We start from the raw sequence: 12,779 nt of genomic DNA on the forward strand, positions 1-12,779 counted from the left end.
TCCAGTGGTAGAGGTAAGAATTTAAAAGGATTCCTTAGTCTTCTTATAGGGTCTCTCTCTCCTCCTCAGCTTCTTCCAGCTTTTCCCTAATTCAACGACAGGGATCAGCAGCTTCTGTTGGGTGTAAATATCTGCATCTGACTCAGTTACTGGTTGGGTCTTTCCGAGGGCAGTCATGATAGGAACCTTTTTGGGAAAAGCTGGAAGAAGCTGAGGAGGAGGGCAACCCTATAAGAAGACCAACAGTCTCAACTAACCTGGACCCCGAAGATTGCTCAGACACTGAACTACCAACCAGACAGCATACACTAGCTGATATGAGGCAACCAAAATATCAGCAGAGGAGTGCCAGGTCTAGACTCAGTCAGAGAAGATGCACTTAACCCTCAAGAGCCTGGAGGCCCCAGGGAGTGAGGAGGCCTGGGGGTATGGGAGTGGGGAGACAGGGTAGGGGGTTGTGGTGGGGGGGAGGAGTAATGGGTGGAATAGTCAGAGGGTAGACCAGGAAATTAAATTCTGAACTGTAAAATAAGATTAAATAAATATATAAATAAAAAATAAAGTAAAAAGGCCTGATACTCTATTAATATAATTTTTAATCTATGACAGTTTAAATTACTTCTGACTCTGTTAAGGGATAAATGTCTTTAATTTTCATCCCCTTTGTCACACAGAATTTACATACCTCCTGCCATTCAGGATATCTCTATGCAACTCTAAACATATTCGAATCTCTTTTGATGTGATAATAACTTGTATTATATGTAAATTAAGTTGTAGGGGCATATATACATGTACGTTTTACATTATAGAGGCAATGTACACATTTTAGCTAATAAAGGCTATTAAGAAAACAACAACAACAATCCAAAAAATAAAAAAAAAAAAAAAGACTCATTGGAGGAGGTAATTTGGCATGTGTGAAACCAGTAAATCCAGACCTTTCTGTTTCCACGTCTTACTCTGTTTGCCCCATTTCTCACAGCCTCTGGAGTTTTATGTCCAAGCCTAGATCCTCTCATTTTACCTACAGCAGGCATGCACCTTGCTTTCTCTCAGCCTCACAATTTCTCAGATCCGATACCTTGTGTTCCTTGCTGTGGGACCTGGAATGAAGACGAGAGATTTCAAAACACGTTCATGAATTTCAGTCAATACATTGCACTTTAGAAATCAGAATAAAAACATTATAAATTAGAGCTGGAGTGATGCTTTTGTTTTTGATTTTTATTTTATTTGTTTTAGTTCACTTATTTTACTTTTTTTAATTTTACCCTCAAGATTTTATTTCCATCCTGGTCCACCCTCCTACTGTTCCACATCCCATACCTCTGCAAGCACCATCCCCCCTGTCTGTACTAGGATGTTCCTATCCCATCCACCCCCCCCCCCCATCCATCTACCAGACCTCTAAACTCCCTGGGGCCTCCAGTCTCTTGAGGGTTAGGTCATCTTCTCTGACTGAATCCAGACCTGAGAGTCCTCTGCTGTCTATGTGTTGGGGCTCTCATATCAGCTGGTGTATGCTGCCTGGTTGGAGATCCAGTGTCTGAGAGATCTCAGGGGTCCAAGTTAATTCAGACTGCTGGTCCTCTTACAGGGTTGCCCTTCTCTTTAGCATTGTTAATAAAATTCCTACCTAATAAGCTTGAGGATTTGGGTTCACAACCTGGAAACCACATAAAAAAATCCAGATATGGTGCTGTGTACCTGGGATCTAGCCCCGAGATTCCAGAGCAAATCCTATCTTTAGATGTCTAATTTGTTTGCTCCAGGTTCAATAAAAGATCAGGTCTCAGAACATACGGCTGAGGGCAACACAAAAAGATGCCAGATGTTGACTTCTGTCCGCCATACCCATGCTTGACACCTGCACACAAATGTTTACACACAAAAATATAATAAGAAAACCACACCATAAGAAAGTTTTATTTAACCCTTCCTCTTTTTCTGCCTCTGTGTGTTTACACACACATATATAGTCATATACTGTGTAACTATTTTCATTTGAAGGCAGGCATCACACAGGCAATATATAATATATACTCCAGTATACAGTAAGCTTTATAATTTGATTTAACTAAATTATAAACAAATAAAAATTTTATATTGAGAGATAAATTTGCCCATATAAATCACTTATATGCACATATGCATATAACCCACATATTATTAAATATGAATATATTAAATATATGCAGAATTGTACTTATGCTTGTATTTATATAATATTGTCAGCGCCTTTCCTTTAAAGAGATCATTAGTAGGCCATCTTATACTCTGTTTTCCCTTTCCTGAAACACATTTTTGCCTTGAGCCTGATTATTGGTGTCGTCAGGCAGTATATAGCTATAAACTATTGAATACTTTGCTTGGGTAGGTTTGTGGAATCCTTCTTAAGTCCCAGTCTATAACTGTAATAGTAAATGATAGATTTTCACAGGACTATGTGAATCCTGGGCTATCTCATGTTTTTGTAAATTATTTCTTCCCAAATCCTGGATAAGAGCATCAGAAGTATGGTGACCAGTAGAAATATGGCCAGTATACATAGCTTGGCAATTGAAGTCTATTTTTTCTACCTTTTACCTTTCTTGGACACTTCACTTGCAGTTCTTTCAATATACACAATACAACAACAATATTAGCACCTAGTTCCTAAGTAAAGTAATCTAAAGAGATCATTTGACTTTGATAACATGCAAAAGGTCTGTGTCACTATTTGCAATACATGAAAATTGTTTGCAAATCCTTGAAAGACATCGCTCAACAGTTTGGGGAAATAGATCATAATATTCATATTTATACTTAAAATGGACTACACCCCCTGAGTCTGTTTTATATATTGAATATAGTTTAGTTAATTGACCTTTCACAAGTTCTACCTGGTGGAATAGTAAAATCATTTCCGGTCTACCCGAAAGCGAAGCAGCTGACACTTAGTGAGAAAATTCAAATTCATGCTGTCTGGCTCTACCAGTCCCAGTCTTAAATATGTCAACAATGGAAATACTTCAGTATCTTATAGCACAGTCACTTTTTAACAAAATATTAATTATTAATAAGCTAAGTCATGAAAACACTATAGGAACACTGAAAGATTAAAAATGACTTCTCAATGTACCACAAATACCACTGCATACAAACAAGGAGTATAATGATAATAAAATGGATGTGAGTGAAAGAATGAAGGGAATAGAGGTGACATGTTTTGTCAAATTCTTTTCCAAATTTTTCCCACTATAGTAATATTACACTTATTCAGAAAACATAGTTGCAATTAAAACCAGATGATACCTCTTACACCAAAAATAACGGGAAGGAAATGGGATTCTAAGAACTTTTCTGACACAGAAATTCTATGCTTCAGTTAAAGTGGGCTTCTTTTTATGGGCAACTGGGCAGATGATATGCATATGTGGATGAAGACAAATCCCTCACAAATGAAATGCAAAGTCTCAAGTGAAAAGTTTTATTTTGATTTAACAGTCAATAATCCAAACTAAATGCCAGCCGATTAGGAGAAATATGTTGTGGTGGCCCCACAACTCTGTATTATTAGTCACACATGCCTGACAAAGTTGCTAAACTTCCATAAATTTGTTTTTAATGATCAGATTATATTTGTCTAATGCATGCTATCTCTCACATTAAGACGGAATTAAATGCACTGTTTACTGTGTCATATGCTTTCATGGCTTCAGCAATCCTCTCCTTGCTTCTCTTCTGAGCTCAGATAACATTTTTCAGTGGAGCTGTGTAACATCTGGTAGTCAAAAATATGATTCTGGAGAGGCTTTCAGTCTCAGAGTTTGATGAGTCCTGGTACATAACTGGTATATCATTTCTCTTCAACATTTTCCAAATACCAAAATGCACCTGAAAGGAATATGTTTGGTAAATATCCCTGTGAGTAGATCCTTTTCTCATCTCTAAACAGAGGAATATCCCCACACATAATGTGTTGCATAGTTTATGTCAAGTTGGGATACCTCAAAAGAAAAAAGTCTCAGTAAAGAATTCCTTTTTCAGACTGGCTTAGGGATATGTCTTTGAAGAATTGTCTTCATAATAACTGGCATAGGGATGTCAAACCCATTCTGGGTGATGTCACCACTAGGGAAGTGGTTCTGGGCTGTATAAGAAAGCAAGGTAGTGAATGAGTCATGAGGAACAAGCCAGTAAGCCTGTTTCCTTCATGCTTCCTGCCTCTTCTCTTTCTTGATTTGCTGGCTTGACTTCTCTCATTGAGGGAATGTGATCCACACACATAAGCCAAATTCTTCCCTCTCAAGTTACTGGTGATTGCGGTGTTTATCACAGCAACAGATAAAAAAGACCTGTAGCACAAAACATTCTCTGAAGAAGGAAAAAAATACGATTCATTGAAGTTTTGTTGTTGTTGTTTGTTTAGTTTAGTTTTTCTTTTAGTTTTAATAGTAATGACTTGATCCCAAAATAATGAAATCAAGGTATTCATCATTGTTCCTTTAGATAGTCTATTTACTTATGGTTGATGGATAATCATGTAGCGCTATCTTGATTAGAGGATGTTTTTAATTATAAGATTTATTGCTGATTCAACAAGATCTTCTTGGGAAGGAAAAGCATTGTATTTGTGCATGTGTCTACTGTAAGAAAATTTAACATCAGTAATGTTGGGAAAATATACTATATTTATTATAAATAAGTTAGAAACATGCTTTTTTGTACATTCACATTTCTACTTATTCACTTATTTTGAAGTAAAATAGTGGCCTAGTTGTTTTGAGTTATTTTCTTGTTGATAAGAAAACAGCCTCAGTTTTGGAGGTTAATGGACTTCCTTTCATTAGCAAAAGTAGGTTTCAAAATAACTCTTCTCAACCCTGTTTTCACATGTCTTTTTTTTATAAAAGTTTCTCTCTCCATCCTTAAATGCTCTGGAAAAATATAACAACCTGTACCTGAAGGTACAATGAGATATTTCCTCACCATTGACCAAGGATGGACTAAATTTGACTACAATGAATCTGTACTTATCCACAGTTAATATTGAAAGTTAATGTCAGTTATTTACACGTTTATAAATAACAAAAACAAGCAGTATCTATATACTATTGAATATTTTTCAGCTGTTTAGCCTTTTAGACAATTATAAAAGGGTACCTTCCAACAGACATTAAGGATCTTGTAGTGGTTTTAGTAAGAATGACACTCTCAGGCTCATATATTTGAATGCTTGGTCATTAAGGTGTGGCACTACAACATAACAAGATGCAATGAGACTAGACACAAACCCCCATCTCATGTCAAGGACAAATTAACCCAGTAGAAGAAAAAGTGTCTCAAAAAAGAGCAAGCAAAACAGTAAGAGACATACCCATCCCCACTCTTAGAAGTCTCACAGAAACCCAAAGCTAAACAACCACAAAATATTTGCAGATGACCTAGCATAGATCCATTTAGGCTCTGTGATTGCCATGTCAGTCTCTGTGAACCCTTGTGAGCCCTTTTTGTGTCATTCCCTGGGTCATGTTCCCATAGGGTTCTTTTTTTTTAATTTTTTCCATCGTTATTAAATTGGGTATTTCTTATTTACATTTAAAATGTTATTCCCTTTCCCGGTTTCCAGGCCAACATCCCCCCTAAACCTTCTGCTTCCCCTTCTATATGGGTGTTCCTCTCCCAAACCTCCTCCCATTACCACCCTCCCCCCAATAAACCTGTTCACTGGGGTACTTAACCCTTCTGGCTCCTACAGTCCTTCCTCACCCTTTTCTATGGTCATCCTAATGTTTGACCGTTGGTCTCTGTATCTGCTCTAACCACCTCTTAGATGAAGTCTCTGTATGAGTATAGCAGAATATCATTAGGAATCATCTTAATGATTTTTAAATAATTAATTAGTTAATTTGGTTTTTGGTTTTTATTTATCTTTTACTATTTATGTTTGATTCTATCCTAGGTCTCCAGGCCATCCAACTTCCAGTTCCTGGGCATGAGCTTCACTCATAGCATGGGCCTCAAGTTAGACCAGTCATTGCCTGTCCATTCTCATAAACTCTTAGTGGCCCAATCCCATTACTGGGAGCCTTGCCTGGTTATAGAAGATTGCTAGTTCACATTGTATATCCTCTATTATTAGGAGTCCTTACTAGGGTCACCTTCTTATTTTTCAAGAAGTTTCCATTACACCAGTTTTCTATATTATACTCCAATTCCAGTCTTCTCTCCTGTACTCCCTTCTTCCTCACTGGTCCATCCTATTTCCGTACCAACCTGGCTCCCATCACCCTGTAAAATGTATTTTAATTCTTCTTCCCATAGAGGGCCATATGTTTCTGCTAGAGCCATTTTTGTTACTTAGCCTTTCTGATTGTGAATTGTAGGTAGCATGACTATCATTTAGTTAACAGCCAATGTCCAATTATAAGTGAGTGCATATATGTTTGTCTTTCTGAGTCTACCATGCCATGTTTGGTTGCCAAACTCTGGAGATATATTCTTTTCTGAAGGGAAGAAGAGAAGCAGAGGATATTGTGAAGAAAGCAGTTGGGGGCAAGTACAGGAAAGAGTAGACAGAGAGTAGGATGTTGTTGGGATATATTGTATGAGAGGAAAATAAATAAAAAGGAAAAGAGGGGAAGAAAAATGCAGTGGTACCACTAAAAAGGATTAGGAGCTGTGGACTTGATGGAGAAACAATATCACTGAGTAGGCTTTGTGGTTTCAGAACCCAAATCTGACTCAGTGACATTTCTTTGATGCCTGCTTACATGGATGTAGAACTTTCAAGTACTCTTCCAGTATCGTCTCTCTGTGTACCATCACACTTCCCACTATGATCCCAAGGGACAACTGGGAAATACTAAGAAAGCCCCAATAAAGGTTCTCTTTTACAAGAGTTGCTGTGGGCATAGTGTCTCTTCACAACAGTAGAACACAAAGACAATAAAACAATAAGAAAATTCCTATGTTTTATGTCCTGACACATCCCATGATCACATTAGTTTATAGGCTCAGATAATACATTGCGTTACAGATTAGGAAATGTGGCACAGAGTAATGAGACCTGATCGTAGTCTACAATTCAGACCTAGACATTTTAGATTCTAGAGTACAGTTTTTAAAGGTGTATTTTAATTTTTCTTTAGGTGTGTGTGTGTGTGTGTGTGTGTGTGTGTGTGTGTGTGTGTGAAAGAGAGAGAGAGAGAGAGACAGACAGACAGAGACAGAGACAGAGATAGAGAGAGAAAGAGATATTGAGAGAGAGATTGAAACAGAGAGAGACTGAGACAGAGGGTATAGGTTTCTATGACTAAATCCATCTACTTTCAGGACCGAATAGGAAGGAAAATGTAAAAAAAAAAATTTATGCTTAAAATGTGAAATATATGTAGGGAAATAAAATTAAATCATATAATGAGGAGAAAACCCAAACATCAGCATCCCATTTTGTAGACAAACCAGTTGGTCCTACCACTAAATTCAATACTTTGAATTTGAGATGAAATCCAAACCTGGAATTTAAAAAACCTGGTTTTATGTTCTCTCTACCTATATAACCCATTTATCATCCTATTTCATTTTAAAGAAGGAAACTAGGTCCAAATGATATTCAATAACTGTCCCTATATGAAAGATTCATCAAACTTTGATAATGTGACTTAGTACAATGATTTATGTGTGGTGTCGTAGAATGGGTTGTAACAACTGAAAAGCTCTCTCTCCTTTGAGTCCTCATATTTTCTATATCCTTGTCAGTTCCTGACAAGGTACTGAGTGGTACTCACTCACCCCTAATCATAAATATTTCTTGCCACTTTTATGATTATTGGTAGTTAGATATGATGAATTCTGATACTAGTCAACTATGGAAGAGATATTAAATACATTATCCAATTTCCCCCTTAATGCCTTATCCAATATGAATCAATATTAATTTAATAATTAACATGTTTAAACATATTATATATTTTTCATGATTAGATGATCTATGTTTATTTTATTAACATGAAATATTTAGCTCCTTATCACCAATGGCAGACATTCCAACTTGGTGTTTTCTCTTTAGAGTGGTCTAGGGTTTTCTTTCAAAGTGCTAAGGGCTGACTGCTTCTCATAGACTGAAACCCTGTGAAAGGTTGCAGATAGTAAGCTCATAATGATAAGTTTACAGGATTGGCAAAGAGAAAATGATAAATTTTGAATAATGAGTTTTTCTAGAAGCCTTCTGGAATGGTGAACCAGCCTGTACCCCATTCTGGCTCTGCCTCACTCCTACTAAATTTTCTCTTTAGTCTTCAAACATCTTCCGCATTGGCTTTAAGAGGCAGCTTCCTTAGTGTGTAGACCATCTTGAGAAGTAATTAGAAGCATGGCTTAGGGTAGTTGTTCCTAATTAGGGATGAATTGAGTCTTCTCCCCCAAAGATGTGTCTAAAATGTTGATGATGATTTTGTTTTATTTTTGTGAACTGGGGCTTTGGTCCTTGGCCTCCAGTAGGCACAGTTGCTGCTCACCATACTGCAGTGAACAAGGCAGATCCCTACAGCATGCACTCATTGATTTCAAAGATTAGAACACTGAGGTTGAGAAATTGCTTGACACTCAGAAACCAACCATATTTGCCTCTCTATTTCTGTGATTCATTTTTGAATAAAGTTAGGAAATTTTTAGTACTTACTTTCTGTATCTTCAAACTGGGAATAAGTATCATAAAATGATGTACTCATGAAATATACTTAAAATTAAGTGAAAGGATTAATGTTAACAGTCCAATGTTTGTCATGATTATAGATGAAATATTTGGGTTTCCCAGGACAAAAATGGTGAGACTCCCTCAATGTAGAAACAGAAGCTGTAACATGTGATTAACTTTTGAGAATAATTCATGCATAGACATTTTGGTTGTTAGTGTGATTGGATTTAGAATTACAGTGGAAACAAATATATGGTCATGACTGTGGGGCATTATCTGGTTTAGGTTAAATGAAGTGGGAAGCATCTACACTGAAAGTAGCTGTACCTTTCCATGATGTACCTTACATTTCTCAGATGAATGAAAAGGAGAAAATGAGCTGAACACATCATTCTCTCTGCTTCCATGGGTCTGTGTGGTTCATATTCCTTCTGCCATGCCTTCTCAAGCACAAAATAATCTCTTTTTCTTTAAGATGTTTTTGTTAGGTCTTTCCTTGTAACAATCAAAGTTAGTCTATAAAGTAACTAACTGATACAATGCCTTTATCATGGGGTTGCCGAGAGCTACTGTGCCAATTTTCTGCCATATAATAGTATATGAAGATACCTAGCTGCAACTCAGCTGAGGGCCCTCGGCCAAACTGCTCTGCAGGCACTATTACTTTAGGCTTCAAAGACTATACAGTCCTGAGAAATCAATTGCTGCTGGTTGTACAATACTTTTTTTTTAAATAGAACCCAGCACTGATGAGGTTGGGTATGTCAGGGCAACCACACTATATGTGCAACTGAGTTAGTGTCAGATTGAATGAAAACCATCTATAAACAATGACATCATGAATTTTGCAGGCAAATGGATGGAACTAAAAAGTATCATCCTGAGTGATGCAACTCAGACCCAAAAGGACATGCATGATATGTACTCACTAATCAGTATATACTAGCCAAAATGTTCAGAATACCTATGATACAATTCATAGGCTGTAGGAAGTTTAACAAGCTGGAAGGCCAAATATAGATACCTGAAACCAATTTAGAAGATAACAAAATAATCATGGGAAGCAGAAGAAAGGAGGAAACTGGTTGAGAAAGGGGAGGGGAAGGAAAAATGGAGGGGCAAGATCAGGTATGGGAAGATATAAGCGGACCACCCAGAGGGCCAGAAGAATAAATTGAAATATATAGCAGTGAGGGTCAAGGGACAGCAGAAACCTCTAGAAGGTCCCAGAGACCTGGGATGTGAGAAGCTACCAGGACTCTATCTGGATGACATTAACCAAAACGCCCAATACTGTATGTTATTTTATACTGTAATGCAGTAGATGTAACTGGAAGAGAACATCTTTAGTAGATAGACATGGCCCACATTTGAGGCAGGGGACCGAACACCCATCTTTAAAATTTTAACCCAGAATTGCTTCATCTAAACAAAATGCAGGGAAGACAATGAAGCAGAGATTGAAAGAGAGGTTACCAACTGAACTGCCAAAAGTGGGATCCATCACATGTGTGCACACCAAATCCTGACTCAATTACTGAGGCCATATTGTGTGTGCAATAAGAGCCTAGCATGGCTGTCCTCTGAGAGGCTCAACCACCAACTGACTGAGACAAATGCAGATACTTACAGCCAAACATTGGATTGAAGTCAGGGACCAATATGGAAGAGTTAGAGGAAGGACTGAAGGAGCTAAAGGAGGTTGCAAGCCCAATGGAAGAACAACAGTGTCAACTAGCTCAGACCCTCCCAGAGACTAAGCCAAAAGCAAGACACATACATGGGCTGGTTTGTGGCCCCAAGAACATGTGTAATAGAGGATTACCTTGTATGGCCTACTTGGGAGGACATGTGCTTAGTCCTATGAAAACTCGATGCCCCAGGGAAGAGAGCTGGGGGGATGAGGTGGTAGTGAGAGGGTAGGTAGGCGATCACAATCTCAGAGACAGAGGAGATGGGGTGAAGGGCTTCATGAGAGGCTACTGGGAAGGGGACAATTTTTGGAATGTACACAAATAAAATAATTTAATAATTTTTAAAAAAAAACACGCTGCATTGAGCCACCAACCAAGCAGCATACACTAGGCTGATATGAGGTCCCCAACACATATACAGCAGAGGACTGTCAGGTCTGGGCTCACTCAGAGAAGATTTACCTAATCCTTGAGAGAGACTTGAGGCTCCAGGCAGTGAGGAGGTCTGGTAGGGTGGGAGACATGGGGATATCCTCTTAGAGATGGGGCGGGAGGAGGAGGTGTGGAATATGGAACAGTCAGAGGGTGGACAAGGAGAGGGATAAAGTTTGGATGAACGAATAAGAATAAATAAATAAATAAAAATAAAAATACACTTTATTTTACATATGCATATATGTCACTCACATTTGTATTTGTTTATGTAATTAAATAAAATTCTCACGTGTATAAAAAGTCATCCAAAAAGCCAGTAACTACTAAAAAAGATTATGGTAGATTGTTAAATCTATGTACAATTCTTGACATCTTTTACATTGAATATTATTCCTTTATTATGTGATTTTTAACTATTAACTAGTAATTATTCTGAAACTTGCTCTTAAAAGATTTCAAGAACTTCCGTTCATTCTTCTGGATACTTGCATCCAACAAGCATGATCAGGAGTGCTGTAGAATAGGAGAGCAAATGGACACAGATTAGTAATCTCAGCTATAGTTATATTTTTCCATCTTTATTAACTTGAGAATTTCTTATTTACATTTTGATTGTTATTCCCCTTCCCGGTTTCCAGGCCAATATCCCCCTAATCCCTCCCCCTCCCCTTCTCTATCAACCTGGTCTAAAGTCAGATTGCAAACATATGAGTGATCCCAATCAAGAACAGGAAAATAATATCTATCTGAAAACATCCAAGACTGTCACCCAATAGATATGATAAGCAATTAGGTTGTCGTTTAAGTCAATGTGATTAGACTTATTTATGATATGACAAAGGGTACCTTATACAGTAAACTGTATCTTAATACTACATAGGCTGAAGAAATCACCCGCAAATAAGATTACAGAGAAGATTTCTACAGCATGTGTATCTATAACTAATGTGAAGACAAAGCAAGAAAGATTCTTAGGAAACTGTATCTAAGTTGCTCATCCCTTTCAAAAGGCATTATGCATTTTTCTTTTTGTCATAATGATAAGTGGTCAATGCCATCCACCTCTGTGCATCATGGAATATCCTTTCCTGACATTAACAATCTCACTCTATGTTATGCCCTTTTCATTAAGATTCCATTGGACCTTCAAAATACTGTATCTATAGCTATCCATAAAAAGTGAAGAACATAGAAGATACTTTTATCATTCATCAGAAGTCAATCTAAAAGATATTTGTATCTGTAAAATTGAGTTAAGAATATTCCTGTATTACAGGAGAAAAATAAAAAAATTACAAGTAGGTAAAGTATCATCTCTATTGTCCTATTCTTTGCAAAATCTGACCTTAACAGTATAACATTTAGCACTGGGCTGTTGCTATTCATCTTCTCTCCAAACATTAATCTATTTAAATGTTAAAATATTATGTTATTTCTGACCAAGAAACCTAAAACTTCCAGTATAATGTAACACAGCAAGTATTCCAGTTGTATTTTCAAGTATTCTATGTATTTTCAAGATGATAAATACTATGTCAATGAGTATACATGCTCTTTATTGAACTCTTTCTACTCCTTTTGGACTCGAGAAGATGAACCCATGTGTACTCCCTGTATCTTGCCACGTGATGTCCTCTACTTTCATTAGGGTATCAAAAAGACCATCACCAGACACAGTCAAACCTTTTGTTAAGACCTCTAGAAACATGAGCAAAAATAAACCTCTTTGATTTGTAAAGAACCTTGTCAGAGACATTTCAGTCTAAAAATGATGACTCTAGTTGATAAGCTCTATCCATGATAAAATGAATGGTGCATGAAAATGTTGCCAACTAGACATAACTTTTCTCAATATTACAAAATATCAGTGTTATCTATATTCCCACAATCAAAGAAAGCAATATTTATTAAAGTTAGTTAAAGTAACTGAAGCTCCTTTTTCTCCCCTCCTCTTCCCTCTTTTTTTT

The 12,779-nt window shown here is 37.1% G+C and overlaps 1 long non-coding RNA gene across 1 annotated transcript in view; it reads right to left on the reverse strand.

The window, feature by feature from the left end:
- Positions 1-988: 988 nt before the first annotated feature.
- The window catches only part of LOC148005853 (uncharacterized), a 31,280-nt gene continuing 19,489 nt past the window's right edge, over positions 989-12,779 (reverse strand). The window contains exon 3 of the long non-coding RNA XR_015620256.1: positions 989-1,106. This is a non-coding gene — a long non-coding RNA (uncharacterized LOC148005853). The remainder of the gene's footprint in view (positions 1,107-12,779) is intronic.

The sequence above is a fragment of the Rattus norvegicus genome, chromosome 5 (assembly GCF_021556685.1).
Source record: "Rattus norvegicus strain SHRSP/BbbUtx chromosome 5, alternate assembly SHRSP_T2T, whole genome shotgun sequence".
Lineage (NCBI taxonomy): Eukaryota > Metazoa > Chordata > Mammalia > Rodentia > Muridae > Rattus > Rattus norvegicus.